The 7,945-nt window shown below is 44.9% G+C and overlaps 1 pseudogene; it reads left to right on the forward strand.

The window, feature by feature from the left end:
- The first annotated feature begins 1,921 nt into the window (after nt 1–1,921).
- LOC143329196 (uncharacterized) lies at nt 1,922–7,009 on the forward strand (annotated as a pseudogene).
- The last annotated feature ends 936 nt before the right edge of the window (nt 7,010–7,945 follow it).

Raw genomic sequence — 7,945 nt, forward strand, 5'->3', positions numbered from 1 at the left:
GGGAGACCTCAGGATATGGAAGCGGATGGTTTCTTGGTGAATGCCAGACAGGAGCATGCTGACGGGTGTGGTTTGATGGGTGACGGTCCCCAGAAGATGACCATCCAAGGCGCTGGCCGGCACAGGACGAGGAAGAGGGTCCTGCCCAATCTCCAGCTGATGGGCGAGTTCCTCGTCGATCAGGCTGACATCTGCCCCAGAGTCAATGAAGGTGGCGAGGGTATGGGATCCCCCTGCCAGCAGGAGCTGAACATGGAACAGTGGTCGTGAGTTGGGGACAGAGTTCTGGGACTGGCTCTGCAGGATGTCCGTCTTTACTGCTGAGCCCTCCCTTTTACTGGACACCAGGAGACGAAGTGACCGGCCTGGCCACAATAGAGGCAGAGATTCCCTCGGCGTCGTCGCTCTCGTTCCTCAGGCGTTAGGCTGGTGCGTCACACCTGCATAGGCTCCGCCCCCCCATGAGCAGGTTCCGAGGGAAGGACGGGGGCAACAGGATACCCACGCTGGCGGACGAAAGAACGATGGTCTGCTGCCTCTTGCCGTTGCTCCCTCCTCCTCACCTGTATACGCCCGTCCAGCCTCGTGGTCAACTCAATGAGTCCATCCAGGGAATTGGGGAGGTCAAACGAGACTAGCTCATCCTTAATGTAAGGAGCTAGTCCGTTGAGGAAAGCGTCACACTGGGCAGCACTGTTCCAGTCACTGAGATGAGCCCGGGTTCTGAAGTCTATGGCATAGTCAACAACAGTCCGATCCCCCTGCCTCTGGCTCATGAGTCCCCCTGTAGCATCAGGACCCGAGGAAACGGGTCCGAACACCTTAGAGCTGATGAGGTGGGCGTGGCTGGCAGGTAGAGTGGAGCAGAGGGAGTGAGAGACCGAGATTGTGACAATTTGATATATTGTTTAGTCTGTAACCTGCCCACTAATTGTGGTTTTGTTGTTTTGGTGTGTGCAACCTTATTAATTTGTTTTATTTTCCCCTTTTCGAGCTCTCTAGTAATATTAGGAGTTGCATCTATCCTCTTTTCCCCCTCCTCGCCACAATAGTTTATGATCCAAGATTACACCCAGAAGTTTTGTCTCTCATACTTGGTCAACCTGTATATTGTTTACATTTAATTTCAATAGTGATTCAGCTTTTGACTGATACCTAGATCCTATTATTAAAGACTTTGTTTTTGTAACCCAGGGTTCAGAATAATAAACAGTAAAATATTCTGTCAAATGCAAATAAGACCTTACCTTACCCGACGAAACCGTGCTGTAAACCACGTGACTAGCGCGCAGCCAATCAGCTGCACCGCTCCGTTATTTACAGGAAGTAGATACCCTCGTGGGTAGATGAATGGGGGCTGATGCACGGAGCGGAGCGGCTGCAGGTTAGTAAGGAGTTTTTTTTGTTGGCGTGCAATCAATTTAATGTTCAATGTGACGATTAACAGTCACTTTGTTGCCGACTGCAGATGTCCATGAGTTGGTGGAAGTTGCCAGTTGAAAGCTGTGAATACTTGAAGTCCTGTTGAAACTATTAACACTGCTTGAATTGGTGAGTGAGCTAAACTTATGGTTAGCCAGTTGCTAAACCAACTTGCAACTTGACCATACTTTTGTTATCAATGTGTATTTGTTATTTGTGCCTTACATGTCGGCGCATGGTTTGTTAAATGCCCGATGTAGCGTGTGTGAGCACATAATGAATGGTTGACACAATGTTTGATGTAGCGTATTAGCAGTCAGCTGACACAATGTGGATGCAGTGTGTTGGCAGCCAGCTGATTAAGGTAGCGTGCTGTGTGTAGCATCTAGTGGCACACACTGCTTCATTAGATTTACCGGTGTGTTAATGAGTTGTTAATTTTCGAATTGTTTAATTGTTACATTTGTGTTTTAATTTACAACTCAACTCATAATGTCATGGCTGTGCTGTGGGGGTTTCCTGGAGTCCCGGTGGGTCTCACCCGCACCCGATGGGAAGCCAGGATTTTAACTTCAGGCCAAGTCTGGCTCTTACATGTGATTTGCAAAGCATGACAGGATTCTAGTGGTATTTCTTTGTTCTGAGTTTGTTTTCAGGCTTTGAAATCTGCATGTAGGCCTTTGTTGAGGCTTCTGACTTTACATCAGATGCCTCTGTTCATCTATGTGGTGAGGGCACAACAACAGGTTTACAAAGCCTGACATCGCAGGACATACAACCAATGTAACACGTTAAGCACATAACAAGCAGCAAGCACAATGATTTGACTATTTCAAAGCAGCGATAAACAATACTCAGCAGTCTGTTAACTTCACAACAACAAAATAAAGCTTATATTGACACTTCAACACTGAAGCTTATATTGACAAACTATTATAAACCTGTGTCTGCCAAGACAAACACTTCTTACTTGAGATTGCTCCAGGTAGCAATCAGTGTTTGTAGTCTGTGTGGACTGTCCGGCAGAGTGTCTTTGACCTCCGACAATGATGGGGCAATTGTATTATTTTATCAGCAGCCTAACTGCATGCTGGTTATCGTAGGCAGTGGAGGAAACAGCGGAAAGTCATCTTAACTAAAAGAGAGCGAGGGCTAGAAGTAATCTGTGTCTTTATTTTGCAGGCAAAGTGAAATCACCAGTTACATATACAGTGGCTTGCAAAAATATTCATACCCCTTGAACTTTTCCACATTTTTTCATGTTACAGCCACAAACATAAATATATTTTGTTTGAAATTTATGTGAAAGATCAACACAAAGTGGCACACAATTGTGAAGTACAAAGAAAATTCTACATGATTTAATTTTTTTTTCCACAAATAAAAACTGAAATGTGCGGTGTACAAAAATATTCAGCCCCCTTTTCTCTGAGTGCACCCAATTGCCTTCAGAAGTTGCCTGATGATTTCTGAATGATCAAATGTTGACCTAATGACTAAATAGAGTCCATCTGTGTGTAATCTAATCTCAGTACAAATACAACTGTTCTGTGATGGCCTCAGGTTTGTTAAGAGAATATTGGGGAGCAAACAGCATCATGAAGTCCAAGGAACACACCAGACATGTCATGGATAAAGTTGTGGAGAAGTTTAAAGCAGGGTTAGGCTATAAAAAGATTTCCCAAGAACATCTCATGAAGCACTGTTCAATCCATCATCCAGAAATGGAAAAAGTATGGCACAACTGCAAACCTACCAAGACACGGCCGTCCACCTAAACTTACAGGCTGAACAAGGAGAGCACTGATCAGAGATGCAGCCAAGAGGCCCATGGTGGCTCTGGATGAACTGCAGAGATCCACAGCTCAGGTTGGGGAGTCTGTCCACAGGACAGCTATTGGGTGTGCACTGCACAAATCTGGTCTTTATGGAAGAGGGGCAAGAAGAAAGCCATTGTTAAAAGAAAACCATAAGAAGTCATGTTTGCAGTTTGCCAGAATCCATGTGTGTGACACAGCAAACATGTGGAAGAAGGTGCTCTGGTCAGATGAGACCAAAATTCAACTTTTTGGCCTAAATGCCAAAGGCGGAAAACTAACACTGCACATCACTCTGAACACACCATCCCACTGTCAAACATGGTGGTGGCAGCATCATGCTCTTCCCGCTTTGTGCGGGACAGTCACGCAATTCCATTACTTTTCACACGTCCTGCAAATTGTGATGTTGTCGTGAATTATTATTGACAGTGTCGCTAACAATTCGTGACAACGTTACTTTGACACCTCAGTCAGATGCTACGAGATAGCCAGAGAGAGATGTCAAAGCTTCAGAGACGGAGAGAGTTTGAGGTAGCTGGTCATGTTCTGATTTAGAATCCTTGTCTTTAAACCTGTTTTTCTCAAAATTCTGCTCCAAAGAATCCTACTGATCAGCTGACTTTGAGTGATCATAACACTTGATGGAAATCAGATATAAAAATAATGAAAACAGATTTGAAAATAATAAAATAAATAAATAAGCTTCTAGGTGATATTAAAATCTCCAAAAGGTAAAATTTCGACATGTGACTGGTTTTCCCATATCCCATCACATATTCATGTGTTAGAATGGCCCAGTCAAAATCCAGACTAAAATCCAATCGAGAATCTGTGGCAAGATCTGAAAACTGCCGTTCACAAATGCTCTCCATTTAATCTGATTGACCTTGAACTGTTTTGCATAGAAGAATGGGCAAAAATTTCAGTGTCTAGATGTCAAACGCTGGTAGAGACATACCCCAAAAGACCTGCAGCTGTAATTGCAGCAAAAGGCGGTTCCACAAAGTATTGACTCATGGGGGGCTAAATACTTTTGCACACCGCACTTTTCAGTTTTTTATTTGTAAAAATAAATAAATAAATCACGTAGAATTTTCTTTGAACTTCACAATTGTGTGCCACTTTGTGTTGGTCTTTCACATAAAATTCCAATCAAATATATCTATGTTTGTGGTCATTACTGTGGAAAAGTTCAAGGGGTATGAATACTTTTGCAAGCCACTGTACATCTGATCTCTTCCAGGATCCAAACGTATTCAGTGAATACTAAGTCTCTGACTGAGTCTGTGACTTGTCCAGTGAGTTAAAGGGCAGTTGCGTGGGCTAATCAAAGTTCAATGTGTGATTAGAAGCAGGACACCTCCTCACAGCAATTTAGCATTACATGGAACAGTAGTGTGGAGGAGGTGTTGTTGATTCTTCTGTTCTTGGTGATGACATGGTTGTGTCACAGGAACTCTCCTGAGTGTATGTGGGTCTTATGCAGTGGAAAACGAGGATTTGGATTCAAGCCAGATTTCACACTCAGGTGTGATTTGCAAGGCCTGATGGGGGTTTGGCGCCATTTCTTTGTTCTTTGTCTGGTATTCTTTATCAGGCTTTAGTCATTGCACGTAGACCTCTTTTTGTTCATCCATGTGGTGAGGTCCGAACACAGCAATGGAGGATGTCTCAAAATGGCATTAAAAGGAAAAATAATTCTATATTTCTGCTGGAACAGAATCAAAACGGAACTGAAACACAACATGTGTGTCTGAAACACAACCTCACAGCCACTGCAGGGCTGTTTCCTTTTGACACCAAAAGCCCCCCTTCTTTCTTCTCCTCTTAGACAAAGAGCATTTTTAACTTAAGTTTTCATACTCTACTCTTTTTGTGTAAGTATCTTCGCTCAAGCGTCACTTGCACTCCTAGCCAGCCCATGCAATTCCTCCTAGCCAACTCTTCTCGCTGCACAGACTCAATGGCTACTATTTTACAGTCACACAACTAGCATTTGCCTTTCTGCTTGCAGGGTAAGTTCATGATTACAATTGGTTTTCACAACCAAAAGTGATTCTGAATTCACAGTCACTTTTACCAGCTACTCCCGTGATGGCCACTATCAGTTTTATCTGATTAATTCATCCAACACTGCATATCTTCTTGTCAACTTTGGCTTCTCCTTCATTTATTTGAAGGCCCTGCCTGACATCCACTGCAACTGCTCCTACTGTTATTACATCCACTGTCATTGTTACTGTGATTACATTTCTGTCTGTCTCGCTGTCTGTCTCACTCTCTCTCTCTTGCTCTCCCTCTCTCACCCAACCGGTCGAGGCAGATGGCCGCCCACCCAGAGTCTGGTTCTGTCTGAGGTTTCTGCCTGTTAAAAGGAAGTTTTGCCAAGTGCTTCCTCTCTGTTGATAAAAAAGCTCAGCCTGTCCAAGCTCTATATGGAAAGTGTCCTGAGACAACTTTTGTTGTGATTTGGTGCTATACAAATAAAATTGAATTGAACTGAATTGAAATATTTGTTCACTGTCTTGTCATTGTATGGTTAGTTATTTCATTGTATCATTTGTCTTTGACTTTGTTGCTAGTTGTAATAAAAAAAATGTCTTTACATATACAGTTGGTGTCCTGGTTATGTCAGAGTCAGACAGACAAACTGGGGACCCACAGAGCAGACCAGAGACTCACAGGTGGAAAAAGGCGATTTAATAACAGTTCGAGGTCGGTACATGGGAGGCAGTCAGGACAGGCAACAGTACAAAATCGCTAGGCAGATCGGGAGAGAAAAAACACAGGCTAGAGTCAAAAAACAGAAACCATGTATCAGGCAAAGGTACAGAGATGCTGGGCAAAAAGGCAACAAAGAGGAAAAACAGGTTGAAACACGAGGAAGTCAAACATGAGGAAAACGCCAGAAAGCTACTCACAAGGAACACAGATAATGTGACAAAGACACACTGGGGAAAGCAGGTATATATACATAAGAGGGGCGGACACAATGAGACACAGGTGAAACCAATGAACAATCACACACAAGGGGAGTCAAGACACCTAACAAGAAAACACAAAACAGGAACTGAAAAACCCTACAAAATAAAACAGGAAGTGACAAGACAGAACACAGTCTAGGGCCTGACAGATTATCTGGATCTGATTTTCAGTCACTTTCGGTTAGTACCGCTTCCTTTTTTTAAATTGCTTGCTATCCTGGATTCATGGTAATTCCTTTTCACAGTCAATTTTTGCATCAATGCAAAAATTGTTGCCTCATCAACAAGAGTACCGTCTTACTATTCAGAACACATATTAGTATATTGTCACATCCAGTGACCCGTCGCCTTGAGCCACCACCACTACAAGCCTCGCCACAGTACATGAGGCACAAATAAATCCCCCAGAATATTACAACAGCAATCCGGAGATGTGTGGGGCATTCCTGACAAACTGCTCAATTTACTTCTCCCTCCAGCCTCAGACCTTTGCGGCCAAGCAGACCCGGATGGCATTCACCGTTAATCAACTTCCTGCTGGGCTCGACTGTGGAGAATGCCAGCTTGTGATTCCCTCTCTGCACCGAACTCCCCGATTGGAGTGCAGGATGTCACCAGGTCTATCTTAAGAAAGCCAGTCACCGTCAGAGAGCCATCTCCCCACAGGAAGTCACTAACTTCTCCAGTGTTCCCCCTGAGTACCACGACCTCCAGGAAGCCATCAGCAAGACTAAGGCCACTGCCCTGCCGCTGCACCATCCCAGTGACTGCACCACAGACTAACTTCCTGGGACGGTGCCCCCTAAGGGTCGGCTGTATTCACTCTCAGTTCCAGAAAGAGAGAAATGGAGAGATATATTGATGAATCCCTGGTGGCACGGATTATCCAGCCTTCCTCGTCGCCCCAGGGCAGGGTTCTTCGTGGGGAACAAAGACAGTATCCCACAGCCTTGCATTGATTACCAGGGCCTAAATGAGGTCACTGTGAAGAATTGATACCCTTTACCCCTGATCTTTTTAGCCTTTCAGGTGCTGCAGGAAGCCACTATGTTCACCAAGTTGGATCTACACAACACTTACCACCTTGTGTGGATCCGGGAGGGAGATGAGTTGAAAGACACTGCGAATACCTAGTAAAGCCCCCTCTGTGTTCCAGTCACTGGTTAATGTTGTCCCGAGGGACATGCTCAACCATTATGTCTTCATTTATCTCGACGATATACTCATCTTCTCTTGCAACGCCTCCTCAAGAACTCCCTCTACGTGATTGCAGAGAAATGTGAGTTTCACACCCCATCAGTCTCCTTCCTGGGATAGATAGTTTCGCCTGGCAAGATCAAAATGGACCCCACGAAGGTGGCAGCTCTCACATCCTGGACCCACATCCCACATGGAGCTCCAGCAGTTCCTGGGGTTCCCCAACTTTTAGTGGGATTTCGGTGGAGGGATTCAAGACTCTCAAGACCCGTTTCACTGCCGCCCCATCCTGCAGCTGCCTGATCCCAACCGGCAGTTTGTGGTGGAGACCCACAGCAATCACCGTTGCTCCACAGCCCTGCAATACCATGTGGGTCAAAAAGTTTGGCTCAACCCCCCCCCCCCAAACAGCACACTCAGGAATATGAGGAAAGGGAGCTGTCTGAGGAGATCTTCTTCAGCGTGTTTTCCAGCCTTCGACCTCATCCCGAACCTGACCCGAACTCCTCGTCTGATCCCGTT

Source organism: Chaetodon auriga, chromosome 12, assembly GCF_051107435.1.
Source record: "Chaetodon auriga isolate fChaAug3 chromosome 12, fChaAug3.hap1, whole genome shotgun sequence".
In the NCBI taxonomy this organism is placed as follows: Eukaryota; Metazoa; Chordata; class Actinopteri; order Chaetodontiformes; family Chaetodontidae; genus Chaetodon; species Chaetodon auriga.